We start from the raw sequence: 22,311 nt of genomic DNA on the forward strand, positions 1-22,311 counted from the left end.
TGATCCGATTCTTTTGTATGTGTATAAAATATTGTATGAAAGTCTCCAATACTGAATTTTTGATTCTATTTAGTGGTTCGACCCATACTCAGTTTTTTCTCCGGCTCGGTGAACATACACCTTTGGCATTACTGGCAAAATTTTGATCGGGCCTCGGGGTGGCGTGAGGGCATAATTACTGATCCGATTCTTTCGTATGTGTGTAAAATACGGTATGGAAGTCTCCAAGACCGAATTTCTTATCCGATTCAGTGTTCGACCCATACTCAGTTTTTTCTCCTGCTCGGTGAAAATACCCCTTTGGCAATACTGGCAAAATTTCGAACGAGCCACGGGGTGGAGTCAAGGCATATTTATTGATCCGATTCTTTCGTATGTGTATAAAATAATTGTATGGATGACTCCAAGACCGAATTTCTGTTCCGATTCAGTGGTTCGACACATACTTAGTTCTTTTCTCTGGCTCAGTTAACAAATCCCTTAGGCAATACTAGCAAAATTTCAAACTGGCCCCTGGGTGGAATGATGGCATAATTATTGTTCCGATTCTTTCGTATGTGTGTAAAATATTGTATGGAAGTCTCCAAGACCGAATTTCTGGTCCGATTCAGTGGTTCGACCCATACTCAGTTATTTCTCCTGCTCGGTGAACATACCTCTTTGTCAACACTGGCAAAATTTCGAACGGGCCCCAGGGTGGCGTCAGGGCATAATTAGTGATCCGATTCTTTCGTATGTGTATAAAATATTGTATGGAAGTCTCTAAGACCGAATTTCTGATCTGATTCAGTGGTTCGACCCATACACAGGTTTTTATCAGGCTCGATGAACATACCTCTTTGGTAATATTGGCAAAATTTCCAACGGGCCCCGTGGTGGCGTCAGGGCATAATTATTTATCCGATTCGTTCGTATGTGTGTAAAATATTGTATGGAAGTCTCCAAGACTGAATTTCTGATCAGATTCAGTGGTTCGAACCACACTCAGATTTTTCTCCTGCTCGATGAACATACTCATTTGGCAATACCGGCAAAATTTTGAACGGCCCACGGGGTGGCGTTAGGAAATAATTATTGATCCGATTCTTTCGTATGTGTATAAAATATTTAATGGAAGTCTCCAAGACCGAATTTTAGATCCGATTCAGTGGTTCGACCGAAACTCAGTTTTTTCTCTAGCTTAGTGAACATACCCATTTTGCAATACTGGCAAATTTCGAACGGGCCACGGGGTGGAGTCAAGGCATATTTATTGATCCGATTCTTTCGTATGTGTATAAAATAATGTATGTAAGTCTCCAAGACTTAATTTCTGATCCGATTCAGTGGTTCGACTCATACTCAGTTTTTACTCTGGCTCGGTGAACATACCCCTTTTATCAATACTGGCAAAATTTCGAACGGGCCTCAGAGTGGCGTTAGGGCATAATTATTGATCTAATAATTTCGTATGTGTATAAAATATTGTATGGAAGTCTCCAAGACCGAATTTCTGATCCGATTCAGTGGTTCGACCCATACTCAGTTTTATCTCCTGCTCGATGAACATACCTCTTTGACAATACTGGCAAAATTTCAAACGGACCCCGGGGTGGCGTGAGGGCATAACTATTGATCCGATTCTTTCGTATCTGTGTAAAATATTGTATAGAAGTCTCCAAGACCGCATTTCTGACCCGATTCAGTGGTTCGACCCATACTCAGTTTTTTCACCTACTCGGTGAACATACCTCTTTGGCAATACTGGCAAAATTTCGAACGGGTCTCGGGGCTGCGTCAGGGCATAATTATTAATCCAATTCTTTCGTATGTGTGTAAAATATTGTATGGAAGTCTCCATGACCGAATTTCTTATCCGATTAAGTGGTTCGACCCATACTCTGTTTTTACTACGGCTCGGTGAACATACCCTTTGGCAATATAGGCAAAATTTCGAACGGCCCCGGGGTGGTGCCAGGGCATAATTATTGATCTGATTCTTTCGTATGAGTATAAAATATTGTATGGAAGTCTCCAAGACCGAATTTCTGATCCGATTCAGTGGTTCGACCCATACTTAGTTTTTTCTCCAGCTCGGTGAACATAGCCCTTTTGTCAATACTGGCAAAATTTCAAACGGGCCTCGGGGTGGCATCAGGGCATATTTATTAATTCGATTCTTTCGTATGTTTATAAAATATTGTATGGAAGTCTCCAAGACCGAATTTCTGATCCGATTCAGTGGTTCGACCCTTATTCAGTTTTTTGTCCGGCTCGGTGAACATACCATTTCGGCAATACTGGAAAATTTTCGAACGAGCCCCTGGGTGGCGTCAGGGCATAGTTATTGATCTGATTTTTTCGTATGTGAATAAAATATTGTATTGAGGTTTCCAAAACCGAAATTCTGATCCGATTCAGTGGTTCGACCCATACTCAGTTTTTTCTCTGGCACGGTGAACATACCCATTTTGCAATACTTGCAAAATTTAGAACGGGCACCAAGATGGCGTCAGGGCAAAATTATTGATTCGATTTTTTCGTATGTGTATAAAATATTGTATGAAAGTCTCCATGACGGAATATCTGATCCGATTCAGTGGTTCGAACCATACTTAGTTTTTTCTCCGGCTCGGTACATACCCCTTAGGCAATACTTGCAAAATTTCGAACGGGCCCCGAGGTGGCATCAGGGCACAATTATTGATCCAATATTTTCGTATGTGTATAAAATATTGCATGGAAGTCTCCATGACCGAATTTCTGATCCGATTCACTGGTACGAACCATACTTAGTTTTTTCTCCGGCTCGGTGAATATACCCATTTGGCAATACAGGCAAAATTTCGAACGGGCCTCTGGTTGGCGTCAAGGCATAATTATTAATTCGATTCTTTCGTATGTGTGTAAATATTGTATTGAAGTTTCCAAGACCGAACTTTTGATCCGATTTAGTTGTTCGACCCACACTCAGTTTTTTCTCCGGCTCGGTGAACATACCCCTTTGTTAATACTGCCAAAATTTCGAACGGGCGTCGGGGTGGCGTTAGGGCATAATTATTGATCTGATTCTTTCGTATGTGAATAAAATATTGTATGGAAGTCTCCAAGACCGAATTTCTGATCCGATTCAGTGGTTCGACCCATACTTAGTTTTTTCTCCGACTCGGTGAACGTACCCCTTTGGCAATACTTGCAAAATTTAGAACGGGCGCCGAGGTGTTGTCAGGGTATAATTATTGATCTTATTCTATCGTATGTTTATAAAATATTGTATGAAAGTCTCCAAGACCGAATTTCTGATCCGATTCGGTGGTTCGACCCATACTCAGTTTTTTCTCCGGCTCAGTGAACTCCTTTGACAATACTGGCCGAGCGGGCCCCGGGGTGGCGTCAGGGAATATTTATTGATCTGATTCTTTCGTATGTGTATAAAATATTGTACGGAAGTCTCCAAGACCGATTTTGTTATCCAATTCAGTGGGTCGACCCATACTCAGTTTTTTCTCTTGCTCGTTGAACATACCCCTTTGGCTATAGTGGTAAAAGTTCGAACGGGCCGCGGGATGGCGTTAGGGCATAATTATTGATCCGATTTTTTCGTATGTGTATAAAATATTGTATGGAAGTTTCCAATACCGAATTTCTGATCCGATTCAGTGGTTCGACCCATACTCAGTTTTTTCCCCGGTTCGGTGAACATACCTTTTGGAAATACTAGCAAAATTTCAAAAAGGCACCGTGGTGGCGTCAAGGCATAGTTATTGATCTGATTTTTTTCGTATGTTAATAAAATATTGTATTGAAGTTTCCAAAACCGAATTTCTGATCCGATTCAGTGGTTCGACCCATACTCAGTTTTTTCTCCGGCTCGGTGAACATACCCCTTTGGCAATACTTGCAAAATTTCAAACGGGCCCCAAGGTTGCGTCAGGGCACAATTATTGATCCAATATTTTCGTATGTGTATAAAATATTGTATGGAAGTCTCCATGACCGAATTTCTAATCCGATTCAGTGGTACGAACCATACGCAGTTTTTTCTCTGGCTCGGTGAACATACACCTTTGGCAATACAAGCAAAATTTCGAACTGGCTGCGGGGTGGCATCAAGACATAATTATTGATCTGATTCTTTCGTATGTGTATAAAATATTGTATGGATGTTTTCAAGACCGAACATCTGATCCGATTCAGTGGTTCGACCCATACTCAGTTTTTTCTCCAGCTCGGTGAACATATCCCTCTAGCAATACTTGCAAAATTTCGAACGGGCCCCAAGATGGCGTCAGGGCATAATTATTGATTCGATTCTTTCGTATGTATATAAAATATTGTATGGAATTCTCCAAGACCGAATTTCTGATCCGATTCAGTGGTTCGACCCATACTCAGTTTTTTCTCCGTCGCAGTGAACATACCTCATTGGCAATACGGGTAAAATTTCGAACGGGCACCGGTGTGGCATCAGGGAAAAATTGTTGATCTGATTCTTTCGTTTGTGTATAAAATATTGTATGGAAGTTTCCAAGACCGAATTTCTGATCCGATTCAGTGGTTCAACCCATAGTCAATTTTTTCCCCGGCTCGGTGAACATACCCCTTTGGCAATACTAGAAAATTCTCGAACGGGCCCCTGGGTGGCGTTAAGGCATATTTATTGATCTGATTTTTTCGTATGTTAATAAAATATTATATTGAAGTTTCCAAAACCGAATTTCTAATCCGATTCAGTGGTTCGACCCATACTCAGTTTTTCTCCGGCTCGGTGAACATACCCCTTTGGCAATACTTGCAAAATTTCGAACGGGCCCCGAGATGGCGTTAGGGCACAATTATTGATCCAATATTTTCGTATGTGTATAAAATATTGTATGGAAGTCTCCATGACCGAATTTCTAATCCGATTCAGTGGTACGAACAATACTTAGTTTTTTCTCCGGCTCGGTGAACATACCCCTTTGGCAATACTTGCAAAATTTCGAACGGGCTGCGGGGTGGCGTCAAGACATAATTATTGATCTGATTCTTTCGTATGTGTATAAAATATTGTATGGATGCTCCAAGACCGAACATCTGATCCGATTCAGTGGTTCGACCCATACTCAATTTTTCTCCGGCTCGGTGAACATATCCATGTTGAAATACTTGCAAAATTTAGAACGGGCCCCAAGATGGCGTCAGGGCATAATTATTGATTCGATTTTTTCGTATGTTTATAAAATATTGTATGAAAGTCTCCATGACGGAATTTCTGATCCGATTCATTGGTTCGAACCATACTCTGTTTTTTCTCCGGCTCGGTGAACATACCCCTTTGGCAATACTTGCAAAATTTCGAACGGGCCCCGAGGTGGCGTCAGGGCACAATTATTGATCCAATACTAAAAATATTGTATTGAAGTCTCCATGACCGAATTTCTGATCCGATTCAGTGGTACGAACCATACTTAGTTTTTTCTCCGGCTCGGTGAACATACCCATTTGGCAATACACGCAAAATTTCGAACGGGCTGCGGGGTGGCATCAAGACATATTATTGATATGATTCTTTCGTATGTGTATAAAATATTGTATGGAAGTCTCCAAGACCGAAAATCTGATCCGATTCAGTGGTTCGACCCATACACAATTTTTTCTCCGTCTCGGTGAACATATCCCTCTGGCAATACTTGCAAAATTTCGAACGGGCCCCAAGATGGCGTCAAGGCATAATTATTGATCCGATTTTTTCGTATATGTATAAAATATTGTATGAAAGTCTCCATGACGGAATTTCTGATCCGATTCAGTGGTTCGAACCATACTCAGTTTTTTCTCCGGCTCGGTGAACATACCCATTTGGCAATACTGGCAAAATTTCGAATGGGCTGCGAGGTGGCGTCAGGGCATAATAACTAATCCGATTCTTTCGTATGTGTATAAATTATTGTAAGGGAGTCTCAAGACCAAATTTCTTATCCGATTCAGTGGTTCGACCCATAATCATATTTTTCTCCAGCTCGATGATCATACTCCTTTGACAATACTGGTAAAAATTCGAACGGGCCTCGGGGTGGCGTTAGGGCATAATTATTGTTCTGATTCTTTCGTATGTGTATAAAACATTGTATGGAAGTCTCCAAGACTGAATTTCTGATCCGATTCAATGGTTCGACCCATACTCAGTTTTTTCTCCGGCTCGGTGAACATACCCCATTGTCAATACTGGCAAAATTTTGAACCGTCCTCGGGGTGGCATCTGGGCATAATTATTAATCCGATTCATACGTATGTGTGTAAAATATTGTATGGAAGTCTCCAAGACCGAATTTCTGATCCGATTCAGTGGTTCGACCCATACTCAGTTTTTTCTACGGCTCGGTGAACATACCATTTGGCAATACAGGTAAAATTTCGAATGGGCCCCGAGGTGGTGCCAGGACATATTTATTGATCAGATTCTTTCTTATGAGTATACAATATTGTATGGAAGTATCTAAGACCGAACTTCTAATCCGATTCAGTGGTTCGATCCATACTCAGTTTTTTCTCCAGCTCGGTAAACATAGCCCTTTTGTCAATACTGACAAAATTTCGAACGGGCCTCGGGGTGGCGTCAGGGGATATTTATTAATACGATTCTTTCGTATGTGTATAAAATATTGTATGGAAGTTTCCAAGACCGAATTTTTGATCCGATTCAGTGGTTTGACCCATACTCAGTTTTTTCTCCGGCTCTGTAAACATACCCTTTTGGCAATACTAGAAAATTTTCGAACGGGCCCGTGGGTGGCGTCATGGCATAGTTATTGATCTAATTTATTCGTATGTGAATAAAATATTGTATTGAAGTTTCCAAGACCGAATTTCTGATCCGATTTAGTGGTTCGACCCATACTCAGTTTTTTCTCCGACTCTGTAAACATACCTTTTTGGTAATACTAGAAAATTTTCGAACGGGCCCCTGGGTGGCGTCAGGGCATAGTTATTGATTTGATTTTTTCGTATGTGAATAAAATATTGTATTGAAGTCTCAAAGACCAAATTTCTGATCCGATTCAGTGGTTCGACCCATACTCAGTTTTTTCTCCGGCTCGGTGACCATACCTCTTTGGAAATACTGGAAAATTTTCGAACGGGCTCCTGGGTGGCGTCAGGGCATAGTTATTGATCAGATTTTTTCGTATGTGAATAAAATATTGTATTAAAGTCTCAAAGACCGAATTTCTGATCCGATTCAGTGGTTCGACCCATATTCGGTTTTTTCTCCGGCTCGGTGAACATACCTCTTTGGAAATACTTGCTTCGAACGGGCCCGAGGTGGCGTCAGGGCACAATTATTGATCCGATATTTTCGTATGTGTATAAAATATTATATGGAAGTCTCCATGACTGAATTTCTGATCCGATTCTGTGGTTCTAACCAAACTTAGTTTTTTTCTCCGGCTCGGTGAACATACCCCTTTGGCAATACTTGCAAACTTTCGAACGGGCCCGAGGTGACGTCAGGGCATAATTATTGACCCAATTCTTTCGTATGTGTATAAAATATTGTATGGAAGTCTCCAAGACCGAATTTCTGATCCGATTCAGTATTTCGACCCATACTCACTTTTTTCTCCGGCTAGGTGAACATAACCCTTTGGAAATACTGGAAAATTTTTGAACGGGCTCCTGGATGGTGTCAGGGCATAGTTATTGAACTGAATTTTTCGTATGTGAATAAAATATTGTATTGAAGTTTCCAAGACCGAATTTCTGATCCGATTCTGTGGTTCGACCCATACTTAGTTTTTTCTCCGACTCGGTGAACATACCCCTTTGGCAATACTTGCAAAATTTCGAACGGGCCCCGAGGTGGCGTCAGGGCATAATTATTGACCCGATTCTTTCGTATGTGTATAAAATATTGTATGGAAGTCTCCAAGACCGAATTTCTGATCCGATTCAGAAGTTCGACCCATACTCAGTTTTTTCTCCGGCTCGGTGAACATACCACTTTGGAAATACTGGAAATTTTCGAACGGGCTCCTGGGTGGCGTCAGGGCATAGTTATTGATCTGATTTTTTCGTATGTGAATAAAATATTGTATTGAAGTCTCAAAGACTGAATTTCTGATCCGATTCAGTGGTTCGACCCATACTCGGTTTTTTCTCCGGCTCAGTGAACATACCTCTTTGGAAATACTTGCTTCTAACGGGCCCCGAGGTGGCGTCAGGGCACAATTATTGATCCGATATTTTCGTATGTGTATACAATATTTAATGGAATTCTCCATTACTGAATTTCTGATCCGATTCTGTGGTTCTAACCATACTTAGTTTTTTCTCCGGCTCGGTGAACATACCCCTTTGGCAATACTTGCAAATTTTCGAACGGGCCAGAGGTGGCGTCAGGGCATAATTATTGACCCGATTCTTTCGTATGTGTATAAAATATTGTATGGAAGTCTCTAAGACCGAATTTCTGATCCGATTCAGTAGTTCGACCCATACACAGGTTTTTCTCCGGCTCGGTGAACTTACCCCTTTGGCAATACTGGCAAAATTTCGAACGAGCCTCAAGGTGGCGTCAGGGCATTATTATTTATCTGATTCTTTCATATGTGTATAAAAAAATGTATGGAAGTCTACAAGACTGAATTTCTCATCCGATTCAGTGGTTCGACCCATACTCAGATTTTTCTCCGGATCGGTTAACATACCCCTCTGGCAATACTGGAAAATTGCAAACGGGCGTCGGGGTGGCGTCAGGGCATAATTATTGATCCGATTCTTTCGTATGTGTATAAAATATTATATAGAAGTCTCCAAGATGGAACTTCTGATCCGATTCAGTGGTCGACCCATACTGAGTTTTTTCTCCGGCTCGTTGAACATACCCCTTTTGTCGATACTGGCAAAATTTCGAACGGGCTTCGGGGTGGCTTCAGGGCATAATTATTGATCCGATTCTTTCGTATGTGTATAAAATATTGTATGAAAGTCTCCAATACTGAATTTTTGATTCGATTTAGTGGTTCGACCCATACTTTGTTTTTTCTCCGGCTCGATGAACATACAGCTTTGGCATTACTGGCAAAATTTTGATCGGGCCTCGGGGTGGCGTGAGGGCATAATTACTGATCCGATTCTTTCGTATGTGTGTAAAATACGGTATGGAAGTCTCCAAGACCGAATTTCTTATCCGATTCAGTGTTCGACCCATACTCAGTTTTTTCTCCTGCTCGGTGAAAATACCCCTTTGGCAATACTGGCAAAATTTCGAACGAGCCACGGGGTGGAGTCAAGGCATATTTATTGATCCGATTCTTTCGTATGTGTATAAAATAATTGTATGGATGACTCCAAGACCGAATTTCTGTTCCGATTCAGTGGTTCGACACATACTTAGTTCTTTTCTCTGGCTCAGTTAACAAATCCCTTAGGCAATACTAGCAAAATTTCAAACTGGCCCCTGGGTGGAATGATGGCATAATTATTGTTCCGATTCTTTCGTATGTGTGAAAAATATTGTATGGAAGTCTCCAAGACCGAATTTCTGGTCCGATTCAGTGGTTCGACCCATACTCAGTTATTTCTCCTGCTCGGTGAACATACCTCTTTGTCAACACTGGCAAAATTTCGAACGGGCCCCAGGGTGGCGTCAGGGCATAATTAGTGATCCGATTCTTTCGTATGTGTATAAAATATTGTATGGAAGTCTCTAAGACCGAATTTTTGATCTGATTCAGTGGTTCGACCCATACACAGGTTTTTATCCAGCTCGATGAACATACCTCTTTGGTAATATTGGCAAAATTTCCAACGGGCCCCGTGGTGGCGTCAGGGCATAATTATTTATCCGATTCGTTCGTATGTGTGTAAAATATTGTATGGAAGTCTCCAAGACTGAATTTCTGATCAGATTCAGTGGTTCGAACCACACTCAGATTTTTCTCTTGCTCGGTGAACATACCCATTTGGCAATACCGGCAAAATTTTGAACGGCCCACGGGGTGGCGTTAGGAAATAATTATTGATCCGATTCTTTCGTATGTGTATAAAATATTTAATGGAAGTCTCCAAGACCGAATTTTAGATCCGATTCAGTGGTTCGACCGAAACTCAGTTTTTTCTCTAGCTTAGTGAACATACCCATTTCGCAATACTGGCAAATTTCGAACGGGCCACGGGTTGGAGTCAAGGCATATTTATTGATCCGATTCTTTCGTATGTGTATAAAATAATGTATGTAAGTCTCCAAGACCTAATTTCTGATCCGATTCAGTGGTTCGACTCATACTCAGTTTTTACTCTGGCTCGGTGAACATACCCCTTTTGTCAATACTGGCAAAATTTCGAACGGGCCTAAGAGTGGCGTTAGGGCATAACTATTGATCTAATAATTTCGTATGTGTATAAAATATTGTATGGAAGTCTCCAATACCGAATTTCTGATCCGATTCAGTGGTTCGACCCATACTCATTTTTTTCTCCTGCTCGATGAACATACCTCTTTGACAATACTGGCAAAATTTCAAACGGACCCCGGGGTGGCGTGAGGGCATAACTATTGATCCGATTCTTTCGTATCTGTGTAAAATATTGTATAGAAGTCTCCAAGACCGCATTTCTGACCCGATTCAGTGGTTCGACCCATACTCAGTTTTTTCACCTACTCGGTGAACATACCTCTTTGGCAATAGTGGCAAAATTTCGAACGGGTCTCGGGGCTGCGTCAGGGCATAATTATTAATCCAATTCTTTCGTATGTGTGTAAAATATTGTATGGAAGTCTCCAAGACCGAATTTCTTATCCGATTAAGTGGTTCGACCCATACTCTGTTTTTACTACGGCTCGGTGAACATACCCTTTGGCAATATAGGCAAAATTTCGAACGGCCCCGGGGTGGTGCCAGGGCATAATTATTGATCTGATTCTTTCGTATGAGTATAAAATATTGTATGGAAGTCTCCAAGACCGAATTTCTGATCCGATTCATTGGTTCGACCCATACTTAGTTTTTTCTCCAGCTCGGTGAACATAGCCCTTTAGTCAATACTGGCAAAATTTCGAACGGGCCTCGGGGTGGCATCAGGGCATATTTATTAATTCGATTCTTTCGTATGTTTATAAAATATTGTATGGAAGTCTTCAAGACCGAATTTCTGATCCGATTCAGTGGTTCGATCCTTACTCAGTTTTTTGTCCGGCTCGGTGAACATACCATTTCGGCAATACTGGAAAATTTTCGAACGAGCCCCTGGGTGGCGTCAGGGCATAGTTATTGATCTGATTTTTTCGTATGTGAATAAAATATTGTATTGAGGTTTCCAAAACCGAAATTCTGATCCGATTCAGTGGTTCGACCCATACTCAGTTTTTTCTCCGGCTCGGTGAACATACCCATTTGGCAATACTTGCAAAATTTAGAACGGGCACCAAGATGGCGTCAGGGCAAAATTATTGATTCGATTTTTTCGTATGTGTATAAAATATTGTATGAAAGTCTGTTGGTACATGTGTGTCAGTAGTTCATAGTCTACCATTTGTAATCGAATCTGTAATGTAATTATGTTTATGATTATGTTTATGTTTTTGTATGTGCGAAGTTGTCAACAAGTTCGCTCAGGCGAACTTGTTGAACAAGCGAAGTTATGGACAACTTCGCCTGAGGCGAAGTTATCGTGCTTATTTAAACTGTTCAGCCGTAACAGTTTAAGAGGAATCAGTTGAGCGTTTTGAGAGCTAGTTCATTTGTGTATCAGTGAGTTACGTGTTTTAGAGTCTGTAATAGTGACCTCGAGTCACGTGTTCGGTTATCAATATAACGTGTTCGTTCATTGCTCGTGTGTTTGATTTATACATATTCTGCACTCGTATCTACCTACGCAGGGATTCCGCACCTGCGCAGATAGCGACATCCCGTGTACGATCCGTCCAGGAGCCTACAATTGGTATCAGAGCCATCGGCTCGATTGTGAGGTTCGGGATTTCACGCGGGTGTAGAAAACTTCTCGTTTGACCTATTCGCGGGACGTGTTTTTATTGGGATTGTGTTATACTCGTGTTTGACAGTCATTTTCAAGCCATTACATCGATTGGAAACTGCTAGATTGACGAAATCAGATCTGAACAGTTTCCTTGTTCATCGGGCGAAGTTACCGTTCTTCAGGCGAAGTTGCCGTCACTGGAAGTAGGGTTTCGGCGAAGATATAAGGATTAAGCGAAGTTAACCACAACTTCGCCTACCTCATAAGTTCGCCTAAGCGAAGTTATCCTCAACTTCGCTTACCTCCCAAGTTCGCTTACCTCCTAAGTTCGCTCATTCTAAGCGAAGTTATTCTTAACTTCGCCCAGTCAAGCGAATTTAAGGCCCAGCGAAGTTACACTTTCCAGCGAAGTTAACTTTCAAGCGAAGTTATTCTTAACTTCGCCTACTGTACTGTTTGGAAGATTTTTTTAAATTTTCGGGTTTTCGTGTTTTCGCAAAGATGTCGTCAATTAACATCTCCGATTTAGTCAAGATGGAAGTAGAAGCGGGGTCAGCCACTAAGGCCCCGAGGTTGATTAATGGAACTGACTTCGTGGCCTGGAAGGACAGATTCATCCAATACATTAAATATCAGGATGCAAAAATGTGGGTGTGCATCCAGGATGGATATATCCCTCCAACTATGCAATACGAAGGTCGTGATGTGGTTAAGAAGTATAGCAAAATGGAGGATGAAGAAAAGAAAATGTATGAGGCCGAGAGCAAGGCCCATGCAGCTATAACTATGGCACTTCCTCAAGAGGTTCTCCACACTTTCAGAAAGTACACTTCTGCGAGAGAGCTTTGGGATGCTCTTGAAAATAGATTCGAGGGGAACGTGGGTATCCGTGCATCAAAGATCAAACTTTTAAAGACCCAGTTCTCCGTTTTCAAATATTTGAAGAACGAATCACTGGATGATATTATCACCAGATACTATCATCTAATGACAGAGCTTAACAATTATTCGATTGCTTACCGAGAAGAAGAGATCGATGAAAAGCTTCTCGATGCTCTCCCACCGAAGTGGGAAATGTACACCGTTCTTATGAGGGAAGACAGAGACTTTCCTAATTATGATCTGGAAACGGCAGTAAACAAGCTCAGAACTTATGAGCTTAATATGGTTCGAAAAGAAACACCAACAGATCAGATACAAGACCCTGGTATGTATGGTGCAAAGGTTAACTCAGGCTCAAGTTCGAGGCCTGAATCTGCTGCTTTTTACTCAAAAGGGGAGTCAGGTCCTGACTCTTCTCATGAAGGAAACGTTTCTGTGAACTTGAACGGTGATGTCTGTTTCGTTGCTGGAGGATCAAGTACTTCAAAGCCTCAAGCATCCACAAGTGGTTTCTCTGCAAATGCCTCAAGCAATAATTATTCCAAGATGCCTATGAGTGTAAAATCTGCTGAAGAGCAGTTTGCAGTCTATGCATCATTTATTGCTTCCTACGAAAACTACATCCAGGGGAAGATTGTGGACCCTGCTGTTCTGGATGAGGATTACGACCAGATCGATGCTGATGATCTGGAGGAGATGGATTTGCAATGGCAAATGGCAATGATTGTGAGGCGAGTTAAACGGTTTATGAAGAAAACTGGGAGAAAGTTTGTTGGTGGTAGGCCTGGATTCGACAAATCTAAGGTAAGGTGCTATAATTGTCAACAATACGGGCACTTTGCCAAAGAATGTAGAAATGAGAGGGTTGAACGAGGACAAGGTCGGCCTACACAACACTCTGGAGTTAACAGAGAGATTAATGCCATGTTGACCAGAGAAGCAGGTGAGTACAACTGGAACCTGCATTCAAATGAATCTGGTGAGCAAGCGAACATGGCTGAGGCTGAAGTTGAAGAATGTGAGAAGGTTGATGAAAATGAGAAAGCTACTGAAGAAGAAACAGCTTTCATGACATATGACAAGGACAATCGCTCCGAGGTAAGTAATAAGAATATTTGTACTAATTGTGAGAATTTGTCTGAGCAACTAACAACAATAACTGATCAGTACGTCCGTTTAGATGCTGATTTTAAAACTATTAAAGAAGATCACCATTTTACGAAAGCAAGAGAAAACAGTTATAAAATTAAAATAAAAGCATGTGAAAAAGACATTCAAAGCTTAAAAACTAAACTTGCTGAGAAAATTGAAATAATTGATCTTAGTTATGAAGTTTTAGAAGAAAAAACTAAATTGATTGCTGATCGGGATAAACAGATTGCTGACCACCAGGTGAAGGTGGTGGAACTGAACCGCAAACTTGAGCAGTTCAGGAATTCCTCGGCCATCCTTGATCACCTCGTGAGTGATCAAGGTACCTCTGCAAAGAGGGGAGGAATCGGTTATCACGAGGTTCCACCATCCTTTAATCACAACTATACTTATAATCCGAGTGTTCAGAAATCTGTTGATTTCGAGGTTACTCAGACAACTCCCATCAAGGTTACAAATATAGAACCAAGTGTTAGCTGTGGCGAAACGAGTTCGCCTGTTTCAAATGTGAAAGTTTCTGTCTCGAGTCCAGTCTCATCGGAATCGGATAAGTTGTCTGAATCTGGTCAGACAAAAGAGAAGGTAGGGTTACCCACCGGTGGAGATAAAAATAAAATTTCTAAAAAGAGTTCTCCACTCAATCCGTACGTCCCACCTTATGTGAGACGAACGGCTGGTAACACTGCCTCTACATCCAAACCAACATTTGACAAGAAAAAGGAGAGTCGGTGTTGCTTTAGATGTAACAAATTAGGACATCTAGTTGCAGATTGCCCTCTGAAGCCGAAATTCAGAGGTGTGAGGCCAAATAAAACTGAGGATAAGCGTCATTTTGTTACTGCTAAAAATGAAAACTTTTCAAAGTGCCAAAATGTAACTAATTCAAGTTTTTATAAAAACAAACCTCAGTTTTTCAACCAAACCACAAGATATAACACTTTCAATTCACATAGGTTTGGAAGGCATTACACTCCATCTGCAAGGAGATTTCCTAACAGGACTTACAGGAATTATCCTGATGCTAACTTGAGAAAGCCAGGGTACGGGACGTATCGATCCAAGACCAATTGGTCTTGGGTCCCAAGATTCTAATTCTCTGTTTTATTGTGCAGGAACAGTTGAACAGGGCTGCCAACAATCTTTGGATTGTAGATAGCGGCTGTTCCCGGCACATGACGGGCAACAAACACTTGTTGCACGACTTAAAACCTGTTCAGGGAGCGAGAGTTAGTTTTGCTGGTGAAAGCGGAGGAAGGATTACTGGTAGAGGAACAGTGTCAAATGGAAGGATGACACTTGAGAATGTGAATTTTGTGGAGGAATTAAAGCACAATCTGCTGAGTGTGTCGCAGATTTGTGATAAAGATTACACTGTCCATTTCATGAAGAACGAAGCGATCGTATTAAAGCCTGGTTTTCAGATACCAGACGAATGGATAGTTATGAAAGCTCCACGTGAAACGAATACATATGTGATGGATATGAGGTCTACTGAAATGGCCACCGGAGAATCTTGTTTAATGACAAAAGCAAGCGAATCAGAATCAGAATTGTGGCACAGGAGAATGGGACATATTCATCTTCGGAAGATGAACTTCATTGTCAAGAATGGGCTTGTGATGGGCGTTCCCTTAAAAAGTTTTAACTTTGAAGACAAATGTATATCATGCAAGAAGGGAAAGCAACACAAGAAATCCCATCTCACCAAGAAGATTAACTCTATTGCCGGTACTCTAGAACTACTTCATATGGATCTCTTCGGTCCCGTGAATGTAAAAAGTCTAGGAGGTACCTCTTACTGCTTGGTGATCACTGATGACTACTCACGATATTCGTGGGTATATTTTCTGAAATCTAAAGATGAGACGGCTCAAATGGTGAAGAATCTAATTACTAAGGTTGAGAACGTCATGAGTAAATCAGTTAAATACATCAGAAGTGACAATGGGACAGAGTTCAAGAACTTTGAAATGGAAATCTTCTGTCTTCAGAAAGGAATTGAACATCAATACAGCGCTCCGTATACTCCGCAACAGAATGGAGTGGCTGAAAGGAAGAACCGAACGTTAATTGAAGGAGCCAGAACTATGCTGGCAGACTCGAAGCTTCCTGTGATGTTCTGGGCTGAAGCAGTTGCTACAGCCTGCTATGTTCTGAATAGGGTGTTAACCGTTAAGAGACTTGGAAAAACATGTTACGAGCTTATGCATGGAAGGAAGCCCAACTTGTGCGGTCTTGAACCATTCGGGTCTCCTTGTTCGATTCTGAAGACTAATTCGAAATTTGGTGAAGTAGCCGATGAGGGAATCCTAGTCGGTTATGTTGTTGGGACTCCCAACAGACGGGTCTTCAATACGTCGACTTGCAAGGTGGAGGTGGTTTGTAACACAGACATTACTAGTTACCAATCGCCAAAACCAAGCAATGGACCTGCTGAGCTTTTCGACTATGTTAAGCTTTTTAAGTCGTTTAACGTACCTGATTTGGAAATTTCTGAAGAAGACGAAAGAGCTATGACGAAGATGATACTTGATGAGGAAGAGAATCTATTGCAACGACAGCTGATTGAGAAATCTCAACCTTCCACATCAAACACTATCGGTACCCCTGCGGCCTCAACTGAAGATGAATTTATTAATCCTTTTCACTCTCAGCCAGAAACAACCATTGATGAGATCTCTTCAAATTTGGAAGATAATTTGCATGTTGGTTCTGTTCCGACCACGAGAATACACAGAGATCACCCTTTGGAGAATATTCTAGGTGATGTGTCCACCGGTGTACAAACCAGAAAAAGCTTGAATGAGCACACCTGTGTTTATACAAGCATTAAGGAAACGGGTATACTGAACGAATGTTTGTACTCCTGCTTTATAAGCCAGATTGAACCAAAGAATTATCAAATGGCTTTAAAGGACAGCTCGTGGGTCGAAGCCATGCAAGAAGAGTTGGCTCAGTTCGAAAAGATGGAAGTTTGGACTTTGGTTGAAAAACCAAAGAATGTGCATGCTATAGGCACAAAATGGGTGTTCAAGTGCAAGAGAGATGATAAGGGGATTATCATAAGAAATAAGGCGAGGCTGGTTGTTAAAGGTTTTAATCAGCAAGAGGGTATTGATTACAATGAGGTGTTCGCTCCTGTCGCCCGGTTGGAGGCGATTAGATTGTTTTTGGCATTTGCTTCTTTTAAAAAGATGAAGGTATTTCAGTTGGACGTGAAGAGCGCGTTCCTAAATGGGAAAGTTGATGAGGTTGTGTATGTTGAGCAACCTCCGGGTTTTCCTGACCCAGACTTTCCTGATCACGTATACAAGTTGAGCAAGGCGCTGTATGGATTACATCAGGCACCTCGTGCCTGGTATTCAACGTTATCAGACTACTTGCTGGAAAATGGTTTTGAAAGGGGATTGATCGACAGTACGTTGTTTGTGAAGAGAGAAGGATGTGACTTCCTGCTGGTTCAAGTCTACGTGGATGATATCATTTTTACTGCATCAAGAGTATCCATGTGTCAGGATTTTGAGGCTGTCATGAAGAAACGATTCGAGATGAGTGCTATGGGTGAACTAACTTTCTTTCTAGGATTGCAGGTTGATCAGAAGAAGGACGGGATGTTCATTCATCAGACGAAGTACGTTCATGATGTGCTGAAGAGATTCAAGATGGAGGACAGTTCTCCATTTGACACTCCAATCTGCGTCAATCACAAATTGGGCGCTGAATCAGATGGTGACGCAGATGTGGACCCAACTCTGTATCGGGCGATAATAGGTTCTTTAATGTATTTAACTGCTTCTAGGCCTGATATAATGTTTGCTGTTTGTCTTTGTGCTCGTTTTCTGGCAAACCCAAAGGAATCTCACATGAAAGGTGTGAAGAGGATTTTGCGGTATCTCAAAGGCAAGCCGAAGCTAGGGTTGTGGTACCCAAAGGGAGGAGACGTTGAACTGGTGGCATATACAGATTCTGATTATGGAGGATGCAATCAGAGTCGGAAGTCAACAACAGGAGGCTGTCAGTTTCTTGGAGGAATATTAGTTTCCTGGCAGTGCAAGAAACAGACATCAGTTGCAATTTCAACATGCGAAGCTGAATACATGGCAGCATCCAACTGCTGCTCTCAGGTTTTGTGGATTCAGCAACAATTACACGACTATGGTCTGAATTTCTTACTCACTCCTATTTTAATTGATAACACTGCCGCCATCTCAGTAATTAACAATCCCGTGAAGCATAGTAAAACTAAGCATATTGACATTCGTCATCACTTCATACGGGATTGTGCTGAGAAGAAACTGATCAAGATCGAAAAGGTTGATACACTGGAAAATTTTGCTGATTTGTTTACCAAAGCGTTTGATAAATCCAGATTTCAAAACCTAATTGAGCTGAACGGGATGATCAATCCCGAGTAACCATGTTTTTGTGCTTATTAACAAATAAAAAAAAAAATTTTGTGTCATGATTGCTTAAAATAAGTCGGTTACCTCAGTTTGATGGACATGTCCTCGGATATGTTTTGGTCCTCGTTTTGACTTAGAGAATGAGGATCGCCATTAACCAGAAGACTGAAAGTGACCGGGGCAGTTATGACGTGTGTTCTTTCAGTTGCTGAAAATTAGTCGGTCATTCTTAGTGAGAAGGACACATACTTGTATGTGGTCGGTCCAGTTGATCCATTGGATCTTCAGGATTGCCGTTTACCTGAAGACTTTGAAGTGATCGGGGCGATTGAAATCAAAAATTTTATTGGGAAATGAAATTACTTTTCAAGTCTAATACTTCGTAAGAAGTTCTTTGCTTGTTTAAAAGAAAATTGATCCAACCTTGGAAAATGATATATATACTGATTGTGTGTGCTTAACTAGTGAAGTTATTAAGCTTAAAAGGCTTTAGAACAGTCATTGTATGTCATGGTAATTTTTATGGTGCGTAAAAGTGTATGTGATACTAACTTAAACTACTCGCTTTTACGTGGAATCTCCTTAAGAGTTTTGAATGTCTTCATACATATCTTTCCGAATGATAGGCAGAAAAGCGACTACCCAGTCATACACGAGCCCGTGAGTGTTCTGATTCCCGTGAAGAAAGCATTTCAAGACACTGCAGTGATCCAGATTCGGGACTTGCAGTGGTTTAGTACTCCGAAGTCTATAAGTATGTATAGTTAAAAAAAAATATACATGTATATTTTTCAGTACTTATGAGTCATTGTAACAATCAAGACTTCTCAATTCTGGAGTAAGAAGAGAACGGGAAGCAGACAACGAGTATCTACAAGTTAATCAGACACTATGGGTCGAAGTCAATTCGGGATGACTTGGGTATAGCCAAATACGCTTTGAGAATAGATAGAAGGCATCATTATCTCTGAGTTGTTGCCCACTTAAATTTTGAGTTTAACTGAACCTTAATCCGTATCACAGAAACGATGAAAACCATTTAAGTTATTTACATGCCTACAACCTGTTTCTATATGTCATAATACAGCTAAACACGGATCCAAGTGACAGTCACGTAGTTAGTATGATTCCTGTTAGGATCTTTTCTAAAACGTAGTGGTCCCTGACTAGACTGAAATTTGATCCCTTATTTCGTTAAATTTTTATAAGTTTTTCTATTTTTGCAGTTGTATTATTTTATAACTGGTTACTTAGACTTGATCATTTTTGTTTAACTCTTTATGAAACTTTCAAATGTTAAATTGCAAAATGTTCAAACTTAAAGGGTTGATTCTGAAAATATAGGCGAAGTTGTTGAATCAGGCGAACTTGTGCTTAACTTCGCCTAGGCGAAGTTATCCTTAACTTCGCCTGACCAACTCTGACCCTATATAAGTTGATTTTTAAACAGTAACCATTCATAATAATATCAGCGAAATTGTTCTTTCCGGCGAACTTGCGAGAGCTCCGGCGAACTTGATTTTCTTTCAGATTTCGATCTTTGATTCCAGTTTCTATTATTCATTGAGGGTATGTGTTGTCGATATCCTTCATAAACATACTCGTTCTTTATAGTTTTTACCCGGTTCGAGACCTCGGGTTGTCGGACCTTCAAAACCTTGTTTTTCAACCTGGTGTTACGTGTTCATGGACAAGCTTTTCGTCTTAATACCATTATTATGTTGTGTTCGAAACTCCTGGATCGTCAATTAGTGCGAAAACATCGGATCTATGGCCTTATGAATCTGAACAGTCGCCGTTTCAGATTCAGGCGAAGTTAGGGTTTAGGCGAAGTTATCCACAACTTCGCCTGAAGCTTAATTTCGCCTGAGGCGAAGTTATCTTTAACTTCGCCTTGAACTCAAATTCGCCTGGGGCGATGTTGTGATAAGGCGAAATTATCATCAACTTCGCCTATACCAATTTACTTAACAGTTTTTAGACGAACTTACAGATGAAGCGAAGTTGTTCCCAACTTCGCCTCACCTTTAAGTTCGCCTGTAAAGGTTTAATCACAACTTCGCTCGTGGTACAAAGCGAACTTGTGAGTTGCTTAACCGTTCTCTAACTTGTTTTGTTTTGTGCAGATATGGCTGCTGTTGGCGGTGCTGGTGGTGATGACGGTGATGATCAAAGACAGTTCTTTCCGGCCCATAACCAGTACATCACGTTAGATCCAGACGCAAGAGGTGTGGAAGACTACAGGGAGATAATCACGTTTCTCCAGCGCTCAAGGATCTTTCATGCGATCACAAATACCCTGCCCATTTCACTGCCTAACATAGAAGACTTTTGGCAGTCGGTATATTATGATTGCAGGCCTGAGCCCCCGGTGATGCGAGCAACCGTAAATGGTCATGATATACAGTTTTCTTCTGAAGATATACGGTTGGCTTTGCAGTTTGGAGAAGAGACAAGGGATGACCCAACGGAGTTCGTAGCTCCTTTTCGTGATGGAGCGTACCTGAGGATGGGTTATTCAGGTCCGTTGGGGGACACACAGAGGAGGAAAGGTTTTTTACTAGATCAGTGGCGCTTCCTAATGCATGTCTTGATCGTATGCATGTCTGGGAGGAAGGCAGGAACTGATGGGATGGGCGCGACGATGCAGTCTGCCATGATTGCCCTGACCTACAACCGACGATATTCATTTAGTCAGCTGATATTTTACGAGATTGATCGTCAGAGGAGGGCTGTGGCGCGCGAGCGATTTATTATGTATCCTCGGTTCTTACAGATGATCCTCAATCATGTCGCTCCGTCGCTACCGCAGAGACGCCCTATAAGATACGTCGAATGTGTGACGAAACGTATCTTCGCTCAGTGTCGGACTTCGAGCACACGTAGCAAGCCTGAGCTGCGTCCCAGGCATACTCCACTGTTTGGGTATCTTATCAACCCGGGGTATGTTCCTGCAGGAGGGGACGAGTTCAGAGACCCACAGCCACATCAGGCGGCAGCACCCCATGCTGTACCAGCTGCTCCTGTTGTATCTACTGTTGCCTCTGCTGCTGTGCCTACTGCTGCAGAAGTAGATCTTGATGCTGCTTTTAGCGGCCATGGATTGTTTGATATGGATGTCTCAGGTTCTCAGGTCATGGAGGTTACTAGAGCAGTTACTTCGGTAGCTGACTCCGATCTTGACGAAACATTTGCTGAAGCGAGACGACTGATGGTGTCTCGGGAGAGAACTACTGGAAAGAGGCCGAGAACTGTTGACGAGGATGATGAGGAAGTTGATGAAGAAGAAGCAGTTCAACTAGTGCTCAGGCGTTCAAGAAGAGAACGGACAGGTATGGGTTCGGGAGCTGGAGAATCTTCAAGGCTGGTACGTTTTGCTCCACCTGCCTTGTCTGGTATGTCTCTTATTCCTTCTACAGCACAGGTTACTGCCGTCGAGACGTCGGCCCCAGCAGTTGTGTCTCTACCACCCCAATCGCTTACTCCACCGGTGGTAGTTGCACGATTTGTTGAGTCGACCGTCACTACTACTGCAGGGTTACCAAGTGTACCACCTGCGGTCACTTCTGCTGCTGATGTCCCGCCAACTCCAACGCCTACTTCTGACACCGAAAGGATTGCATCGCTAGAGCGGATCGTTGCTGAACAGTCAAAGACCATTCAAAGCCTAGTGGAATCCAATCAACTGCAAGCCTCCCTCCTGGTTGAACACGGGAAAGTAATAGATGCCTTCAAGGCATTCTTGGCATCTCAGGGGGAGAAGACTTGTAGGGGAGATGAGTTGCGGACAAAACGGAGAGAAGATCAAGACGATGATCCCAATGCACCGGAAGGTGCAGGTGGTGAGCTGCCAAGAACCTCTCAGGCTCTTGGGGCTTCCACAGCTGAGGGGGAGTCTACAAGTGCAGCTGGTGACGAGGTGGTAGCGGTTGATGAT

The sequence above is a fragment of the Bidens hawaiensis genome, unplaced genomic scaffold, assembly GCF_021521415.1.
Source record: "Bidens hawaiensis isolate Kalapana, Puna unplaced genomic scaffold, B.hawaiensis_p1.1 tig00010347_1, whole genome shotgun sequence".
NCBI lineage: Eukaryota > Viridiplantae > Streptophyta > Magnoliopsida > Asterales > Asteraceae > Bidens > Bidens hawaiensis.